The sequence below is a fragment of the Myotis myotis genome, unplaced genomic scaffold (assembly GCF_014108235.1).
Source record: "Myotis myotis isolate mMyoMyo1 unplaced genomic scaffold, mMyoMyo1.p scaffold_m19_p_8, whole genome shotgun sequence".
Classification (NCBI taxonomy): domain Eukaryota; kingdom Metazoa; phylum Chordata; class Mammalia; order Chiroptera; family Vespertilionidae; genus Myotis; species Myotis myotis.
This window is the reverse complement of record NW_023416390.1, coordinates 93,524,109-93,545,538: the sequence shown is the minus strand read 5'-3', so window position 1 is coordinate 93,545,538 and position 21,430 is coordinate 93,524,109. Positions and strand designations below refer to the sequence as shown.

The following is a 21,430-nucleotide window of genomic DNA, read 5'->3' as shown; positions in this document are numbered from 1 at the left end:
CCTATGCCGCCATCTTAGTTTCTCCTTCTTCCTCTTCTTAAAGGACACCTTTCAGCATTTCATATAATACAGGTGGCTCCTGACAACTGGCACGAATATCAATGGGATGGATCTGGATCCTGGGCTGGCAAGGGCATCCCACTGCCTGCCCAGAGGACAGATCGCATCCCCCCTCCCCAACCTTGGGACCCTACTCATGCACAAATTCGTGCACCAGGCCTCTAGTATAAAAATAATGCCTTTGGTATATTTATAGAGGTGTGCAACCATCACAGAAGTCTTTTAGAACATTCCATCACTACAAAGGAAACCTTCTGCTGATTAGCAGTCACTTCCCCTTTCTCCCTCCCTCCCCTCATTTCCACTCTCCCAGCCTATCCATTGAGTGGTGCTTTTCTTTCTTTCTTTTTTCTAACTATAGTTTTCCATTTCTTAATTTTCAATTTAGTGTTTTCCAAATCAGTGTGTTCTTTTTTTCATAGTATCTGTATAATGGTTTCTATTGCTTTTATAATTTTAAATATATTTTTATGTTCCCTTTCAGACTATTTGGTTATTTCAAGTTCATGCTGTATGTTCTTCATTTGTTCTGTAATTATGTTTATGTTAAAAAAACCCCACTATATTTTGTCTTAATCTCTTTAAGATTCAGTTTCACTAACTGTAAAATGATGCTAAAATATGCATCACCGGGATTAAAAATGGTGGCAGAGTAAGTGGATGCTACACTGACATGCTCCCAGGACCAAACTGGAATTACAAACTGAAATGCAAAAAAATAAAAATTAAAAAATTCTGAATAATCAACTGAAGACCAGCTGGAGAGAACCATGATAACCAAGACCGGAAAATAGAGACTCCAGAAAGCCTGATAGGAAGGGCAGAGGTGTGAAAGGGCTGGGCAGACTCCCACTGACAGCAGCTGAAATTCCAGAAAGATATCTAAATTGTGGGGGTTGCCATTGAGAACTTGGGGTCTAAAGCTCACACTGGGTCCCCCAGCATTAAGTATCAGCACTGAGAAAGGTGTCCACATAACACCTGGCTGTGACAAGCAGCAGGTTGCTATCTGCCAGGGAGAGACGCCTAGAAATACAAGCACTCTTAAAGGTCCAATGCACAACATTTCGTGCAACTACTCCCATTGGGCTCCTGCAAAGGGAGGGCAGAGTGGACTGGAGCTATGTGAGCAGAAGCCGGGGCTGGGGGCTCTGTGGTTAGAGCTCGTATTACAGACAGCCTGGTTTCCTGTGCTGAATCATTCCCTCACACTGTGGAGGGCATCTTTCTCAGGCAGACATTTGCAGTCCAGGCTATTCTTGCCTGGGGGTAAGACAGTTGACCCATCCTATTAGAAAACCCTTTGCCCCACCCTGTGGTGTATCTGGGGCCCATTAAGAGACTGAGAATAACAATTAGACTCTAGGCCAGTGGTTCTCAACCCTCCTAATGCCGCGACCCTTTAATACAGTTCCTCATGTTGTGGTGACCCCCAAACATAAAATTATTTTTGTTGCTACATAATTGTAATTTTGCTACTGTTATGAATTGTAATGTAAATATTTGATATGCAGGATGTATTTAGGCAACCCCTGTGAAAGAGTCGTTCGACCCCCAACGATGTCACTACCCACAGGTTGAGAACCGCTGCTCTCGGCAGAAGCACTTGCCCCACCCAGTTGGGAAACCTCTTGTCTACCTGTGGATGACTGTCTTAGGCTACTCAAGGCTGAATCCATTCAGTCTGCAGGTAGAAGTCAGTCTCTGGAGGCTTTGAGTCTTGGTCTGAGCTAATTAGTTAGAAATAGTGTTTGGCCCTGACCGGTTTGGCTCAGTGGATAGAGCATCAGCCTTTGGACTCAAGGGTCCCAGGTTCGATTCTGGGCAAGGGCATGTACCTTGGTTGCGGGCACATCCCCAGTAGGGGGTGTGCAGGAGGCAGCTGATCGATGTTTCTAACTATCCCTTTCCCTTCCTCTCTGTAACAATCAATAAAATATATTTTAAAAAAAAAGAAATAATGTTTGACACTGTCCTGCACTAGAGGTTGGGAGGCATAGCAGGTCTAACTAATACATAGTCACAAACCCAACCAGGCAGCCAAAATGTGGAGACAAAAAACCACCCCCAAACGAAAGAACAAGAGAATTCTCCAGAAGTGCTAAATGAAATGGAGAGAAGAAATTTATCATAGAATTCAGAATAATAATGGCAAAAAATGCTCAGCAGCATGACAAAATATATAGTAACATAAAGAATGGTATAGTAATAATTAAGGGCACAGTGGAAAGAATACACAGCAGATTAGGGGAAGCCATGGATCAGATCAGTGAATTAGAAGATAGGGTAGAAAAAAATCACAATCAGAGAACAAAAAAAAAACACACAGGAGCACAGCTTAAAGGAGCTGTCGGGGCAACATGAAACAAGAATGTTTGCATAATAGGTGAGCCATAAGGGAAAGAATGTGAGCAAGGGATAGAGAAAGAGTTTGAAGAAATAATGGCAGAAAACTTCCATAACCTGGTGAAGGAAAATGTCACATAAGTTCAGGAGGCAAAAAGAGTCCCAAGCAAGAAGAACCCAAAAAGGCCCATGCCCAGACACATCATAATTAAAATGCCAAAAACTAAAGACAAACAGAGAATCTTAAAGGCAGTTACCTAAAAAGGAGCTCCCGTAAGTGTGACAGTTAATTTCTCATCAGAAACTCTACAGTCCAGAAGGGAATGTCATCAAGTACTCAAAGTAATGAAAAGCAAGACTCTGAAGCTAAGATTACTATATCCAGCCAGACTATCAGTCAAAATAGATGGTGAAATAGAGCTTCCCAGACAAAAAATGGCTAAAGGAGCACTGCCACCAAACCAGCACTACAAGAAATGCTAAAAGGACTGCTGTAATAATAATAATATATAGAGGGAAAAACATAGGCATATAGAATTAAAATGGCAATAAATCATTATCTTTTGATAATAACCTTAAAAGTAAATGCATGATGAAATGCTCCAATCAAAAGACATAGGATAGCTGAATGGATACAAAAACATGGCACAACTATATGCTGTCTACAAGAGATCCACCTCAGAGCAAAAGATTCACACAGGATAAGAATGAAGGGATGGAAAAAATTTTCCATGCAAATAGAAAAGAAAAATAAAAAAGCTGGGGTAGCAATACTCATACCTGACAAAATAGTGTTGAAAATGAAGGCCATCACAAGAGACAACAAAGGTCACTACATAATACTAAAGGGATTGATCCAACAAGAGGATATAACCCTGGTAAACATCTATGCACCCAATATAGGAGCATATATATATATATTTCTAGATAAATTTAAGGGAGAGATTGACAACAATATAGTCACTCCCACTGATTTCACTGGATAGATCCTCCAGACCAAAAATTAACAAGAAAACAGTGACTCTAAAGACACACTGAATCAGATGGATTTAATTGATATTTATAGAACATTTCACCTCAAAGCTGTAGAATATACATTCTTCTCTAGTGCACATGGGTCATTCATAAAGATAGACCACATGTTAGGACACAAAACAAGTCTCTGCAAGTTCAAGAAGATTGAAATCATATCAAGTATATTATCAGATCACAATGGAATGAAATTAGAAATCAACTACAGTAAAAACTCAAAACATTCAAATACATGGAAGCTAAATAGCATGTTATTAAGCAATGAATAGATTACCAATGAGATCAAGAAAGAAATAAAAAACTTCCTGGAAACAAATGAAAATGAACACACAACAACCTGAAATCTCTGGGACACAGCAAAAGTCACGAGAGAGATGTTCATAGCACTATAGGCCTACTTTGAAGAACAAGAAAAATTAATAATAAACTATTTAACCCTGCAACTTAAATAATTAGAGAACAGCAAGAAAAACCCAGTGTAAGTAGAAAGAAGGAAATAATAAAGAGCAGAAATAATAACATGGAGACTAAAAAAATAAACCAAAATCAATGAAACCAAGAGTTGGTTCTTTGAAAAGATAAACAAGATTGATGAACCCTTAGCCAGACCCACAAAAAAACCCCAAAAAACAACCAACAAAAAACCAGAGAGGACCCCAACAAATAAAATCAGAAATGAAAGTGGAGAAGTAACAACTGATACCACAGAAATACAAAGGATTATAAGAAAATACTATGAACAACTATATGCCAACCATCTGGACAATATAGATGAAATGGACAAATTCCTAGAAAAATACAACCTCCTAAACTGAATCAGGAAGAATTAGAAAAGGCCAATAGGCCAATAACAACTGAGGAAATTAAAGTAGTAATCAAAAAACTCCCAGCAAACCAAAAGCCCTGGTCCAGATGGCTTCACAGGGGAGTTTTACCAACATTCAAAGAACTAATACCTACACTCCTCAAACTATTTCACAAAATCCAAGAGGAAGCACACTTCCAAACTCTTATAAGACCAGCATTAGCCTAATTCCAAAACCAGATAAAGACACCACAAAGAGAGAGAATTACAGGCCAATACCCCTGATGAACATAGAAGCTAAAATCCTCAGCAAATATTAGCAAATCGCATCCAGCAATATATTGAAAAGATCATACACCATGACCAAGTTGGATTTATTCCAGGGATGCAAGGCTGGTACAATAGTCACAAATCAATAAACGTGATACCTCACATAAACAAATTGAAAGACAAAATTACATAATCATATCAATAGATGCAGAAAAAGCAACAAAATTGAACATCCATTTTTAAAATATATAATTTTTATTGATGTCAGAGATGAAGGAAGAGGGAGAGAGATAGAAACATAAATGATGAGCGATAATCATTGATTGGCTGTTTCATGAGAATCTACCTGTAACCTGGGCATGTGCCCTGAGGGGAATTGACTGTGACCTCCTGGTTCACATGTCGATGTTCAACCACTGAGCCACTTGGCTGGGCAGGACTTTTTTTTTTTAATTCGGAGCCATTGGGTAATGACCAGCTGCTCTGTACCTGGGCCTGTGTGTGTGGGAGCTCGCCTTTCACGGAGGGGACAGTCTTTCACGTCCCTGGCTCTGTCTGGGGGCTCAGTGCCCATTTTCTGTGTTCTCAGCACTAGAATCCCACCTGGAGGAGAAACTAGGGTCTCTAGCCAGTCAGACCTGATGCCACCTCTCCAAGTCCAATGAAGGTTGTGTGGCATCCATCAGTCTGGCTTTCAGTTCTCAATTATTTGCTTGCCCCTAGAGATTTCCTTGCTTTCTTGGAAGCTCAGTTGTGCCTTAGCCTGTGTGTGTGTGTGTGTGGTGATGGTTTTCCTGACTGTGATGGTTGTGATGCTGGTAACAGGCATATTCTATCAATACAGTTTTGCTAGGTTTTTGTATTCTAAGCAGTGTAGTCTGTGTAACGCTGCAGGCAGCATGCTGTGAGTGCACACATCAGTGCAGATGCCCCCTGAGCCGCCCACAGGCCCGCCCTGTGGCTTCTGGAGGTTCTGAGACCCCGCAGCGCCTGGCGCCTAGCGGAGCAGGGCGGCTGCTCCCTGCTCAGAGGCCCTTCCCGCTGCTCCGCATCATCGATGGCTTCTAGTCCTTTGAGACTCTGCTTAGCCTTTCCTTTGTCAAAAGTCCTTTAAACTCCCTGCAGGTGTGATTGCTTATGCTCGCCACATGCATCAGAGCTGCATTTCGCTCTGTTTTCATTCGTTGGATAAATACATATTGAACACCTATCAGCCTCTCAGACCTTATTCTATATATTAATATATAACAGTTCATGCCTCTATTTTTATATTTATTTTTTAAAAAGATTTTTAAGCCTAAACCGGTTTGGCTCAGTGGATAGAGCGTCGGCCTGCGGACTGAAAGGTCCCAGGTTCGATTCCGGTCGAGGGCATGTGCCTGGGTTGCGGGCACATCCCCAGTGGGAGATGTGCAGGAGGCGGCTGATCGATGTTTCTCTCCCATCGATGTTTCTAACTCTCTATCTCTCTCTCCCTTCCTCTCTGTAAAAAATCAATAAAATATATTTAAAAAAAAAAAAAGATTTTTAAAAGTATATATTTGTATTGATTTCAGGGGGAAGGGAGAGAGAGAACTAGAAACATTAATGATGTGAGAGAATCATTGATTGGCTGCCTCCTGCACGCCCCCTACTGGGGGTTGAGCCCACAACCTGGGCATGTGCCCTTCAGTCCACAGGCCAATGCTCTATCCACTGAGTAAAACCAGCTAACGCAATGCTGCTATTTTTAAATAACTTTTTAAAGGAAAATATGTTTTTAGTGATTTTAAATTTAATTTTATTTTTTTAATTGATATATTTCTTTATTGATTTCAGAGGGAAAGGAAGAGGGAGAGAGAGAAACATCAATGATAAGAGAGAACCATCAATTGGATGCCTCCTGCACGCCCCACTGGGGATTGAGCCTGCAACCCAGGCATGTGCCCCTGGTTGGAATCGAACCTGGGACCCCTCAGTCCGCAGGCCCACGCTCTATCCACTAAGCCAAACTGGCCAAGGCTGTTTTTAGTGATTTTTATAGAAAGAGAAAGAAACATTGGCGATGAAGGAGGAACATCATTGATCGTCTGTCTCCTGCACTCCCCCTGCTGGGGATGGAGCCTGAAACCCAGGCATGTGCCCTGATCAGGAAGTTAACCGGGGACCTCTTGATTTCTGGGTTGATGCTCAACCATGGAGCCACAGCGGCTGGGCTAAATAATCTTTTTAAAGGCAGTGGATCACATATAAAATTCCACAGAATATAGATTATTGCTATTTGCATACTGGTAGTGTCTCGCCTAATGAATTAAAACATTTCCCAGAAGGACCTGTGTGATTAGAGGTGTGAATAGCCTATGATTAAATTGGTGATTTTGAGAGGTGCATACAACATATTTTTATGATGGCATTTCATGATGGCTTTATAGATTGACCCTGCAGTTCAGCACATTTTAAGGATTCTGAAGGATTAGGACACTTTAATATGCTTGGCTGTCTTCCTTACCCCTTATAGCTATATCTAGGAATGGACTTACTGTTTGTCACTTTTCTACTTACCTTTAGAACCCAACTTAAGGGTGTACTCCTTAGGATCACCTTTCTGGCCACACTCCTCTCTTAAGCCCATGGAGACCTTGCCTGCTCTTCTGGCTTTTCTTCAGGGTTCCCGCCATCCTACCCTACATTTACCACAGGGAACTAGAATTGTCTCTGGTCCTACAGGAACTCCTTGAGATCTGGCTAATTCTGTGCCCAGAAGTTAGAGGAAACGAAGGGCAGTAACTATTTGTTGACTGAGTAAGTGGCTTGTTGACTGAGTAATGGGTTCTCCCACTCCCACCTCCATCATATTCTTTGAGGGTATATACTCACTCACACATCCTATTGTTCAAAGCAAGACAACAGGCTCAAAATGGAGTCACTTATGCTAAGACCTATGTCACCAAATCAAGACTTAATTATAGTTTTGGCTCTCCTAAAAGTGAACTCTTACCTCAGTGAGTCAGGCATTAGTTTGGTAATCTGCCTGATAGACCTCTTACTATCCCCTAAGGAAAGCCACCTTGCCATAACCAACCTGCTTTTCTGCCTGGTGTAATTTATTGTTTCTACTCTCCCTATAAGTCTTTCATTTTTGTACAGCTCCTTGAAGCTCCTTTCTGTCTACTAGATTAGATGCTGCCAAATTCATGAATCATTGAGTAAAGCCAATGAAGACTTTAAAGTTTATTCAGTTAAATTTTATTTTTTAATACTAGCTTGGAGTATACTTCTTACTTTCCCAAATCTTTGCTGTTGCTTCCAAGTTTATTATAATCCCTGCCTTCCTGGAATTGGGGAAAGGAAGACTAAACTCTTGACACCTGGGGAGTTGTAGGGTCCTAATATCTATAATAATAAAAGTGTAATATGCTAATTAGACCGGGGCTGGGAGGGAAGCCCAGGTCCCTGGGTGCCAGAGGGAAGCTCATGCCAGCAGCCGGGGGAAGGAAGGCCTACTCTTGCATGAATTTCATGCATCAAGCCTCTAGTTTATTAATAACAACCAGTGGTTTCCAAGTCTAATATAAACTAATGAAAAAATGGAAAGATTCCCTAAGTGATGTGTAATGTTAAACAATGGACAGGAAATTGGATATTGTAAATGGTAACAAATAAAAATGCAATTAATAATAAATAACAACATACAATGTCAGTACTTGTTATTTTGTTAAAAAAATCCAACAACATCCTTTCTTCCTTAGTGATTACAAAAGCAAAACATATTTGAAGTAAACAGACATCCTTAATACTACCATTTAGCTATTTCTTATTATGTATAAATACTTACAGTTGCTCGTATTCATGCCCCACTAAAATTAGATTATAAGCATTTGTGATGTCATCATAAAAGTTTTGTAGTATATCCTCTGTACTGTTTGCATAGTATTCTGTTGTATGATGTGCTGTTAACCATTCTCTGGTGTTGGCCATTTAAGTTGCTTTCATTTTTTTTTTTTTGCTTGCTGTCATCAATACTACCTCAGTGAGAGGTTTGTCTACAAATCTTTTTCACATTTCTCCAACTATAGATTTTTAGAAGGATTAAAGTCAAAAGTAACACATATTTTAAAGATTCTTTTTTTAATTTAATTTAATTTTTTTTTAATTTTTAAAAATATATTTTATTGATTTTTTACAGAGAGGAAGGGAGAGAGATAGAGTTAGAAATATCGATGAGAGAGAAACATTGATCAGCTGCCTCCTGCACAACTCCTATTGGGGATGTGCCCGCAACCAAGGTACATGCCCTTGACCGGAATCAAATCTGGGACCTTTCAGTTCGCAGGCCGACGCTCTATCCACTGAGCCAAACAGGTTAGGGCTAAAGATTCTTTTTTTTAAATATATTTTTTTATTTTTTTCATAGAGGAAGGGAGAGGACGAGAGAGGGAGATAGAAACATCAATGATGAAAGGGAATCATTGATTGGCTGCCTGCTGCATGCCCCCTCCTACTGGGGATTGAACCCGTAGCCCAGGCATATGCCCTTGACTGGAATCGAACCTTGGACCCTACAGTCTGTAGGCGGATGTTATATCCACTGAGCCAAACCAGCTAGGGCTAAAGATTCCTTTAAACATTTTTATTTTTATTTTTCAAGTACAGTTTACATTCAACATTATTTTATATTAGTTTCTGGTGTACAGTATAGCGGTTAGATAAAGATTCTTGGTTCATATTTCCAATTTACTTTCCAAAAGAAGACAATTTGCTTGTTTTGAAGTTGTATTCTGAACTTCATATATAAATGGAATAATGCAGCGTCCTCTTTTGTGCCTGATTAAACAATATCTGTGATATTCATCCAGTTTGTTGTATTTATCAGTAATTATTTTTCTTTTTTAAAAAAATTCTTTATAGGTTTGAATGTTTTTTTAAAAATATATGCTTTATTAATTTTTTACAGAGAGGAAAGGAGAGGGATAGAGAGTTAGAAACATAGATCAGCTGCCTCCTGCACACCCCCTACTGGGGATGCACCAGCAACCAAGGTACAAGCCCTTGACCAGAATAGAACCTGGGGCCCTTCAGTCCGCAGGCCGATGCTCTATCCACTGAGCCAAACCCACTGGGGCTTTTTATTTATTTATTTATTTATTTATTTTTGTTAATCCTCACCCGAGAATATTTTTCCATTGATCTTTTAGAGAAAGTGGAAGAGAGAGGAAAAGAGAGAAACATCAGAGAGAACCACATCCATTGGCTGCCTCCCGCATGTCCTGGCTGGGAGAAGCCTGCAACCAAGGTGCGTGCCCTGTTCCAGAATCAAACCTGGGACCCTTCAGTCTGCGGGCCGACGCTCTAGCCACTGCGCAACACCGGCGAGGGCCTCGCTGGTTATTTTCCATGGCTGCAGGTCATTGCAGAACATCACCACGATGCATGCACCGTTCCACTGCTGATGGAAATGCGGGTGGTGCTGTTTGGTGGAGGAGGAAAGCTGCTGCGAACATTCCTGTGCGCCTTGGGTGCAGGTGCCTGCGGCTGCCCTGCAAGCCAGCTTCTCCCGAGTGCTGGGACCGAGGGCGCCGGGCCACCGGCAGAGGGGAACCGCGCGCCTGCCGGCTGGGTGCTTGCACTTAGGTGCTCAGCCCGGAGCCCCATTTCCCGGCGAACAAAGGCTTTGCAAGGTCAAGCGCCTTGTCCACAGTTCGACTCTCCAGTATGCTTGGCCACATGACCTAACACAGGACGAAATGCTTATCCAAACGTTGGGAAACGGAGTATCTTTGGGAGCATCGAGGCCGGCTCACAACTTGAGGAGACTGAGACAGCCAGACGCCCGGCCCGCTCCTCCCACGGCTGAGCCAACCCGGGCGCCGAACAAAGGAAGCGCCGGGTTGGCTGCGGGTGGCCAGACCCCGCCCCTCGCCTATGCACATGCGCAGGTCGAACCCTGCGGACCCCTGTGGCGCCGGCGCGCGTGACGTAGAGCCGTACACCGGTGCGTGGTGACGCAGGGGCGTGCGCTCGGTGGCTAATCCGGGGAGATGGCGGCTGCTGCTATGGAGGAGAGGGATTGAGAGGGGCGGAGGGAGGAGGCGAGAGGAGAGACGTTCCCAACGGTGAACTCGAGCGCTGCGCTCGCTCTTCACTAGGAGCTGTGCTCCGCGCCGAGGTGAGTGCGGCCCGGACACTCGCCGGGGCGGGCGACGCTTTCCGCCATTTTCAAGCGCGGCCGTTGCGTGGGGGCCGGGAGGGCCTGGGGCCCGAGTCGAGCGAGCCGGGAAGATCGGCGTCGGGAGGGTTCTCGGCGGCAGGTTGGAGTCTGAGAGGACACGCTGGAGGCTCGCGGTGCCAGGAAGGAGGGCGGGTCGGACTAAGGCTGGCGGGATCGGGGGCGACCGGACGCCGCGGAGGGAAGGCCCCGGGGAGAGGCGAAGTCGGCGGGAGGGAAGCGCGTTGCCCTGAGATGTGGGGCGGGAGTGGGTTGGGCCAGAGGGAACGGCGTGTGGCTTCGAGCGGTTGGTTTAAGGGTCACGGGTAGCGAATGCCTCCGTATATCGTGGCTGGCAATTAGCATTTGTAACAAGAAGCCTGCTCCTTCGGAATAGTTAATCCCCGTTTTGTTTGCTTTAAATAATGCTTCCTTCAAGAGCCCCGATTTTAAGTTGCCTTCTGGTAGTTCATACTCAGGCTCTTAGAAAGTATTCTTAAAAAAAAGAAAAAGAGGAAAATGCCGTTACTTAGTTGTAACCCTTGTGGTGAGTGGCCCATCCGGAGAGAGAAGGCGGGTCGGTAGGGAATTCCCATTGGATGCGTGTAAATCAAATCAGAAAAATGCGGATTATTTGTGCAAAGCCTGTTAAGAGGATTTTGAAGTGATTGCTGCGCGGAGGAGTTGAGTTGACTGCTCAGGACCGTAGGGAGACAGCGGAGCGCGCCCAGAAGCCTGTGCTGCCGGGAAGGCCCGGGCGCGCTGAGCTGCCGAGGGTGCGGAGTGCACGGCGTGTTTTTGCCTTAACGTGCAGGGTAGCTCTATTTAAGGCAAATAAAACTTGTAGTTGAAAGGAAACACGTTATTGTTCCCTTGGCAGCATTTCCTCTCTCGTGATAATTACACTTAACATCCATCTTTTATTACCATACTTTCGCTTTTTTAAATTGATATCCTTTCCAAGAAGATAAAAATACTGTGTGGATTTGAGTTTGTGCTGAGGCTTAAAGTTCCATATTTAGCCAATTTTCTTGAATAAATCTTTCGGTACTCTTGGGAAGGATTGGTAGGAAGTTGGCCTTACAGCACAGTGCTTTAGGAAAAAAAAATAAATCCTTATTTATGAAGTTGATGGCTTAACTTGCATTCTTTGGTGAAAAATATTTAAAGGACAGATTTTGCAATCACAGTTTTAACTTGACTTAAGGCTTTAATTACACTTAAATATTTTTATTGATTTCAGAGAGGAAGTGAGAGGGAGAGAGAGATAGAAACATGAATGTTGAGAGAGAATCATTGACCAGCTGCCTCCTGCACGCCCCCTACCGGGGCTTGAGCCTGCAACCTGTGCCCTGACCAGAATCCAACCATGACCTCCTGGTTCATAGGTCGATGCTCAACCACTGAGCGGTGCTGGCTGGGCCTTTAATTATACTTTTAATAACCACTTGATGTGCTTTTTTGAACTCTTTGCTAAGTATTAAGTTCATATACTTTTCTTTTTCACATTACTTTGGAAAAAACATTATCTCATTGTTGCTGAAATTTGAACTGTTTCATATTTCAGAATAAGAAAGTAAGGTTACAATAAACCTCTATAACAATAACATACATCTGCAAAGGTATTAGTGAAAGTTATTCACTTATGCAGGTATTTACATAATTCCTATGAGGTTGCTTAGGAAAAAATTAAGACTTTTACCAGTGTTTTCAGATAAAGTAGTATTAATTAGTTGGAGTCTGCAGATTAGAAAACTTCATTATCAAAGTGCGTATTAGATATCAAAAAAATTACCAGTTGTTTAAGTATTCCAGATTTGTTGTTTAAGATTCTAAATTGGCCCAACAGGCATGGCTCAGTGGTTGAGCATCGACCTATGAATTAGGAGGTCACAGTTCAATTCCCGGTGGGACTCCCGGGTTGTGAGCTCAAACCCTAGTGTGGGGTATCAGAAGGCAGTCAATCAATGATTTTCTCTTATCATTGATGTTTTTATCTTTCTCTCCCTCTCCCTTCCTCTCTGAAATCAGTTAAAAAATGTATTTTAATCCTCACCCAAGGATATTATTCCATTGATTTTAGAGAGAGAGGGAAAGACAGAAACACCCATGTGAGAGAAACACATCGATTGGTTGCCTCTTACACGCACCCTGACCAGGGTCTGGGCGGGGGAGGAGCCTGCATCTGTGCAATGTGCCCAAATGGAGCCCAGGACCCTTTGGTCCACATGCCAACGCTCTTTCCACAGAGCCAAACCTGCTATGGCAAAAATATATTAAAAAAATATATTCTAAATTGACTTAGTTTTCTGCCAAACATTTCTCCTGGATTTCTTCTTCTTTTTTTTTTAAAATATATTTTTATTGATTTTAGAGAGGAAGGGAGAGAGTGATAGAAACATCAATGATGAGAGACAATCATTGATTGGCTGCCTCCTGCAGGCGGTCTATTGGGGACCGAGCCCACAACCCAGGCATGTGCCCTGACTGGAATTGAACCCAGGACACTTCAGTCCGCAGGCTGACACTCTGTCCACTGAGCCAAACTGGCTAGGGCCATTACTCCTGGATTTTATTTGTGTTGAAACCATTGCTTATAAGAGATGTTAATTTTTTTCCCCAAATGGTGAAAATTTCTCTGTTGCTGTAATGTGTTATGTGACAAGTTAGTCAACAGATCATAGTTCTTACTATTTAAAAGTATTTTGTCTTTTGTCTTTGGAAGAGCTACAGGTTCAAAACTTTGTTAGTTGAACACACTTTCTCTTTGGTGACATTTCTCTCCCCATTGCAAAGACTTTACACTAGTCCTAGAAACAGAAGCTTTTAAATACTGGTGTATTGGAAAATCTTACATTACTCTCATCTTTTCTGGCCCTTGAACGTTTTAGTGTTTTCTGGTAGAGCGACTAACTTCATAATGTTTGTATTGTACCTTATATTCATAATTTGAGTGCCTATAAATTCCCAGGGCTGGGTAGTATTGGAAAGGGCATGGGTTTCAACAGGAGACACACCTAGGTTTGAATGCCAGGCTCACCACTAACTAGCTTTCTTCTACTTAGGTCAGTTAATTAAACTTTTGAACTTCAGTTTCCTTTTATATGAAAACTAGTGGCCCGGTGCACAAAATTTGTGCACATTAAAAGGGAATTAGAGAAAATATTTTAATATTGCTATTTGCCCTTTCTCTATAATAAAGTGTCAGAGATGAAAGAAAATTAGTAAAATGTATATGAAAATCTTCCACCCGTCAGAGTCTAGGGCAGCCGTGGGCAAACTACGGCCCGCGGGCCGTTCAGCTGTTCTATCCGGCCTGCGGAGCCGAAAGAGCGGAGGGTTCTCTTGCTCTCCCCTCCGCTCCTTCACCAGCAGCAGTGTTAACATGGCAACGTCGGGAAACATGGCTGCAGCTCCTTCTTCTGAGTCCAGTTTAAGAACCCATTGTGGCCCTTGAGTCAAAAAGTTTGCCCACCCCTGGTCTAGGGCGTGCCACAGGACCCAGCGTCAAGTCCCCGCCCACCCACATGCACCTCGAAATCGTGTGAGACCCAGACCCGGCCAGCCCCACCCCATTGGGTGAGATCCAGACCTGGCTGGCCCCACCCCCGTCAAGCCCCACGGGGTGGGGGACACAGCCTCAGGGCCCCCATCAAGCCCTGCCGGGTGGGGGTGCAGCTTCAGGTCCCCCGGCCTGGTGCCAGGTGGGGGGGCACAGCCTTAGGTCCCCTGGCCTGGGGCGGGGGGGCGGCACAGACTGAGGTCCCCCGTCAAGCCCCACTGGGCTGGGGGTGCGGCCTCAGGTCCCTCGCCCATGCCCAGCGCCATGCAGCCTCAGGTCCCTGCTGATCACTTGTTACAGTTTGTTACGGGAACCCTGCCTCCGCTGTGGGCACAGCCATCTTGTGTTGCGGGAACCCTGCCTCCAGTGTGGGTGCAGTCATCTTGTGATGGTGTGATGGAGTGACGATCAATTTGCATGTTAAAGCTTTATTATATAGGATGTTAATTATAGTATCTCAAAAGTGAAAGGAAGTGTCTAATACAGCCGTGGGCAAACTACGGCCCGTGGGCCGGATCCGGCCCTTTTGAAATGAATAAACTAAAAAAAAAAAGGACCGTACCCTTTTATGTAATGATGTTTACTTTGAATTTATATTAGTTCACACAGACACTCCATCCATGCTTTTGTTCCGGCCTCCGGTCCAGTTTAAGGACCCATTGTGGCCCTCGAGTCAAAAAGTTTGCCCACCCCTGGAGCATTCAGTGAATTTTGATATTTTTCTGTTAGTGATTTGAATTGGTGACATTTTCAGGTTTTTTAATCCTATATAATAAAAGCCTAATATGCAAACTGTTTGGAAGTTCGACTGCTCCCTATGACGTTTCCTGACCACCAGGGGGTGGCGCGGAACATGGTGGGTGTTGGCGATGTGGCACTGGCGGGCGGCAGTGGAGGCACCGCCGGTCCCGATGGGCCCCTTCGAGAGCGGGACTGCGGCGGGATGGTGGAGCAGGTGAGCAGGCATTGCCAGGCCAAGGTGGGTGTGAGCGGGGGTCCAATTGCCCCACTGATCGCCCTTCAGGCACTTAGGGAGCCAGGCAGGGGGCCCGGTCCTGATCGATTGCCCCGCAGGTGGGATGGTGGAACAGGTGAGGGGGCGGTGCCAGGCCATGGTGGGGTGCCAGGTGGAGCTGGGGGTGCGAGTTGGGGCCCGATCCCTGCAGGCTACCCCGAGGAACCATACCCGTGCATGAATTCGTGCACTGAGCCTCTAGTTGTGATATAATTGACATAACATTATATTAGTTTTAGGTGCATAACATAATGGTGTTTTGTTTTTTGTTTTTTGCTTTCTCATATACACTTTTTAAAAAATTGATTTTTTTACAGAGAGGAAGGGAGAGGGATAGAGAGTTGAAAACATCAGTGAGAGAGAAACATCGATCAGCTGCCTCCTGCACGCCCCCTACTGGGGATGTGCCCGCAACCAAGGTACATGCCCTTGACCGGAATCGAACCCGGGACCCCTCAGTCCGCAGGCCGAGGCTCTATCCACTGAGCCAAACCGGTTCGGCTATTGCTTATATTCTTATGTTGTACTTTACATCCCCATGACTGTTCAGTAACTATCAATATGTACTTCTTAATCCCTTCACTCTTTTCACCCATCACTCTAACCCCCTCCCATCTGGCAACCATCAAAATGTTCTTTGTATCTATGAGTCTGTTTCTGGCCTGCTTGTTCATTCATCACAGTATCCTCTAGGTCCATCCATGTTGTTGCAGATGGCAAGATTTTATTGTTTTTTTATGGCTGAGTCATATTCCATTGTACATACGAACCACTTCTTTATCCATTCATCTGTTGATGGGCATTTAGATTGCTTCCGTATCTTGGCTGTTGAAAATAATGCTGTAGGGAATGTAGGAATGCATATATTTTTTTAATTTAGTATTTTGTTTTTTTTTAATTTTTATTTTTTTTAAAATATATTTTATTGATTTTTTTACAGAGTGGAAGGGAGAGAGAGAGAGAGTTAGAAACATCGATCAGCTGCCTCCTGCACATCTCCCACTGGGGATGTGCCCGCAACCCAGGTACATGCCCTTGACCGGAATCGAACCTGGGACCTTTCAGTCCGCAGTCCGACGCTCTATCCACTGAGCCAAACCGGTTTCGGCTGTTTTTTTTAGATAAATACCCAGAAGTGGAATTGCTGGATCCTTCTTTGTCTCTTGTTAAAGTCTTTACTTTTTTTTTTTTTTTTAATAAATATATTTTATTGAGTTTTTTTTTTGTTTTTTTTACAGAGAGGAAGGCAGAAGGATAGAGAGTTAGAAACATCGATGAGAGAGAAACATCGATCAACTGCCTCCTGCACACCCCCTACTGGGTATGTACCCATAACCAAGGTACATGCCCTTGACCGGAATCAAACCTGGGACTCTTTTGTCCACAGGCTGATGTTCTATCCACTGAGCCAAACCGGTTAGGGGTAAAGCTACTTAAAGTCTTATTTTGTTGGGTATAAATCCTGCTACCCCATAGTGTTTTGTACATACTTTTATAAACCTTTGTCCTGTTGGGTTATAAATATTTCTACATCTTAACATTTTAATTTTTTAAAATTAATTTCATAGAGAGGAAGGGAGAAGGGGAGAGAGATATAAACATAATGATGAGAGAATCATTGATTGGCTGCCTCCTGCACACCCTCTATTAGGGGTTGAGCCCAAAACCTAGGCCTGTGCTCTGACTAGAAATCTGTTGGAATAAGTTCTTCCTTGATCCTGCTCATAGCACCAGCTGTGGGAGTTCTTACTCCATCCTGCCAGAGAAAACAGTTCTTGGTAACACAGTAGCAAGCGCAGGAGCTATACAAAGCAGCTGGGCACCTAGGAGCTGTAGGAGCCAGCCTTATATAAAAGCAGCCTCGCCTCAGCTGGTTAGTAACACATCTTTATACCAACATAGACAGAAGAGTGACATCAGTCTTTGGGATATAGAAGGACACACTTGTGCATTGCATACAGTACAATTGCTGTGTCCTTGCCCGGATTGGCCTTGAACATCCTCATTAGGCTTCCCTTACTCAAATTGGCCTTGAACACCTGGCATACTCTCTCTGGACAGGGTCCCTACAGAATCGTTGACTTTTCTGGTTCATGGGTTGATGCTCAACAACTGAACTACAGCTAGGCTGTCTTAAGATTTTAAGCAAGGCTGTATTAAGATTTTACGATACAGGAGCTTGAGAGGATGAAATTGAATCAGTGATTAAACCTTCCAAAACAGAAAGCACCAGACCCAGATGGATTCATTGGTGAATTCTACGAAACATTTCAGAAAGAGATTATACCATTTCTCTAGTCTCTTCCAGAAAATAGAAGTAGAAGAAATACTTTCTAATTCATTCTTGAAGCAACATTACCCTAATACCAAAACCAGACAAAGACATTATAGAAGGAAAACTATAGATCAATGTCTCTGGAACACAAATCTTCAATAGAATATTAGCAAAACTAATGCAACAGTGAAAAAAAAGAATTATACATATTATGACCAAGTGGGATTTGTTTCAGGTGTGGAAGGCTGGTTCAGTATTCAATAATGAATTGTGTAATCATATCAATAAGCTGAAGAAGAAAAATCATGATTATATCAGTGAATACAAAAGAACATTTGACAGAATTCATTACCCATTCATGTTAAAAATGCTCAGCAAACTAGACATAGAAGGGAACCTCCTCAAGTTGATTTAGAAAATCTCTAAACCCAACACAGCTAATAAACTTAATAGTGAGAAACTAGATGCTAAGATCAGGGACAAGTTAGAGATGGCCACACTCACCACTCCTTTTCAGCATTGTCTTGGAAGTCCTAGCTAATGCAATAAGACAAGAAAAGGGCATAAAAGGTATACAATGCACATTGGGAAGGAAGAACTAAAATTGTGTTTGTTCACAGAAGTCTATGTAGAAAATCTAAAGAATCAAAAAACCTCTAATAAACGATTATAGCAAGGCTTCAGGATGCAAGATAAATATACAAAAGTCAGTTGCTTTTTTATATAGCCACAATGAACAGTTGGAATTTGGAATTAAAAACAGTGCCATCTAGGCTTGGCCATTGTGGATCAGTGGTTGAGTATTGACCCTATGAACCAGGAGGTCATGGTTTCATTCCTCCTGGTCAGAGCACATGCTCGATCCCCAGTGTGGGTCATTTGGGAGGCGATGATTCTCATCATTGATGTTTCTAACTCTCTCCCTCTCCCTTCCTATTTCTGAAATCAAGAAAAATATATTAAAAAACAAAAGCAAAAAAAACAGTGCCATCTACATTCACAACAAAAAAAGTACTTTAGCCCTAACCGGTTTGGCTCAGTGGATAGAGCGTCGGCCTGTGGACTCAAGGGTCCCAGGTTCCGTTCCCATCAAGGGCATGTACCTTGGTACGGGCACATCCCCAGGAGGGGGTGTGCAGGAGGCAGCCGATCAATGTTTCTCTCTCATCGATGTTTCTAACTCTCTATCCCTCTCCCTTCCTCTCTGTAAAAAACCAATAAAATAAATTTGAAAAAAAAAAAGTACTTTAATCCCCTCAAAATGTACAAGATCTACATAAGGAAAACTATAAAACTCTGATGAAAAATCGAAGAAGATCTAAGTAAATGGGAAAATATTTATTGAACATGGATAGAAAGATTCAGTATTGTCAAGATATTGAGTTCTTCTCAATTTGATCTGTAGATTTAATGTGATCCCAGGTTGTTATGTGGGTATTGATAAAATTCCTAATACATCTTGTCTCTACATATATACATAATAATATACACACATGCATATTTTTAGCTATTTGAGAGTAGTTGCAGATATCATGATACATAATGCTTCAGCATGCAATATTAGTATGCTGCATCACATCAAAGAAAATGAGCTATAATTCCTTAATATTATGTAGTAATTGGTCCATATTCAAAGATTCATGTTTTATTCTGGTTGTCTCTTTGGTCTTAACTTGAGCTGTCTCCCTGATTTTTTATTTCTCCTACATATGCTTTTTTTTTTAAAGATTTGCTCACATACTTATCTTAATTGCAAATCAAATCTGTATTCTCTGCAAACCCGATTTAGGGCTAATTGAAACCATTACTTCCTTTATCCAAGAGTCTTGAGGCATGTCTCTTGATAGACAGCTAAGAGGGCTGTTACTTTAATTGTCTCTGTGATAGTTGTTCTGGAGAATGGACTGCATCTCTTTGTGCATCCTAAGGACTGTCTTCCCACCTCAAAATGTTTATTTTGTATTTAAGTTAGACTATCCTAAACATACCCTTTCAATATGGTGAAACTTCTATCTCATTCCCTTTGATAACCGAAACAAAAATTATTGTCTGAGTTAATACTGTTTCTTTCTGTATGGTTACTGTTTATTCCTTTGATCTTAATATGTATCTTGGAGGAGATACTTTGAAACTATGTAAATATACTATTCTCAAACTTTAAAAAAAACTTTATTGTTGAGAGTATTACATATATCCCCTTTTTCCTCCCATTAACCCCTTATTGCCTTACTCACCCCAACCCCAACCTTCACCACCTTATTGTCTGTGTCCATGGGTTATGCATATATGCATATGAATTCTTTGGTTTAATTACTTCCCACCCAACCACCCTCCCATGCCTTCCCTCTGAGATTCTGCAGTCTATTCCATGCTTCTGTGTCACTGGATCTATTTTGTTCCTCGGTTTATTTTGTTCATTAGATTCCACATATGAGTGAGATTATGTGACACTTGGCTTTCTCTGACTGGCTTATTTCACTTAGCATAACACTCTCCAGGTCCCTCCATGCTGTCTCAAAGGGTAAGAGGTTCTTTTTTACTGTGGCATAGTACTCCATGGTATAAATGTACCACAGCTTTTTTATCCACTCATGTACTGATGGGCACTTGGGCTGTTTCCAGATCTTAGCTATTGTAAATTGTGTTGGTATGGACATAGGGGTGTATACATTCTCTCTGATTGTGTTTCATGTCTCTTAGGATATATTCCTTGAAGTGGTATCACTGGGTCAAATGGCAGTTTCATATTTACTGTCTTGAGGAAACTCCATACTCTTTTCCACAGTGGCTGCACCAGCCTGCATTCCCACCAGCAGTGCACGAGGGTCCCCCTTTCTCCCCAGCCTCCCCAGCGCTTGTCATCTGTTGATTTGTTGATGATAGCCATTCTGACAGGTGTGAGGTGATACCTCATTGTTGTTCTGATTTGCATCTCTCTGATGATCATCGACTTTGAGCATTTTTTCATGTCTCTTGGACATCTGTATGTCCACCTTGGAGAAGTGTCTATTTATGTCCTTTGCCCATTTTAAATTGGATTAAGTAGATTGTTTGTCTTCCTTTTAAGTTCTATGCATTCCTTATATATTTTGGATATTAACCCTTTATCAGATGTGTCATTGCCAAATATGTTCTCCCATACATATTTGTTGATGGTTTCTTTGGCTGTGCAGAAGTTTTTTACTTTTATTATTTTTAAAACTATATTTTTATTGATGTCAGAGAGGAAGGGAGAGGGAGAGAGAGAAACATCAATGGTGAGAGAGAATCATGGATCAACTGCCTCCTGCATGCCTCCTATTGGGGACAGAGCCCACAACTCAGGTATATACTCCTGGTTCATAGGTTGACGTTCAACCACTGAGCCATGTCAGCTGGGCCAAAAGCTTTTTATTTTCATGTAGTTCCTTTCTTTCTCCCCTCCCTCCCTTCTCTCTCTCTCTCTCTCTCTCTCTCTCTCTCTCTCTCTCTCTCTCTCCTTTTCATTATAGGAGTCCCTTAGCGTTTCTTGCAGTTCTGGTTTGGTGGTGACAAACTCCTTTAGCCTTTTTTGTCTGAGTGCTCTGTATTTCTATTTTGAATTACAGCCTTGCTTTATATAGTAAACTTGGTTTCTTAGCCTTGCTTTTCGTTACCTTGAATACATCTTGCCATTTCCCTTGTAGCCTGCAGAGTTTCTGATGAAAAATCAGCTGATAGCCTTATTGGAGCTCCTTTGTAGGTAACAGTTTACTTTTCTTTTGCTGCCTTTAAGATTCTTTGTCTTTAATTTTTGGCATTTTACTTATGATGTGCCTGGGCATGAGCCTATTTGGGTTCTTCTTGCTTGGGACTCTCTGTGCCTCCTGAACTTGTGTGACTTTTTCCTTCACCAGGTTAGG

General features: G+C 42.5%; 1 protein-coding gene across 11 annotated transcripts in view; it reads left to right on the top strand.

Moving 5' to 3' along the window:
• Positions 1–10,492: 10,492 nt before the first annotated feature.
• The window catches only part of WDR33 (WD repeat domain 33), a 106,116-nt gene continuing 95,178 nt past the window's right edge, over positions 10,493–21,430 (top strand). For 4 of the 11 annotated variants that reach the window (XR_004969507.1, XM_036320355.1, XM_036320352.1 and 1 more), the window contains exon 1: positions 10,495–10,658. The gene's annotated coding sequence lies outside the window, so the exon portion shown is untranslated. Of the gene's footprint in view, positions 10,659–21,430 lie in introns of all 11 variants that reach the window. The other 7 variants (XR_004969508.1, XM_036320358.1, XM_036320361.1 and 4 more) reach the window with 5 other exon arrangements.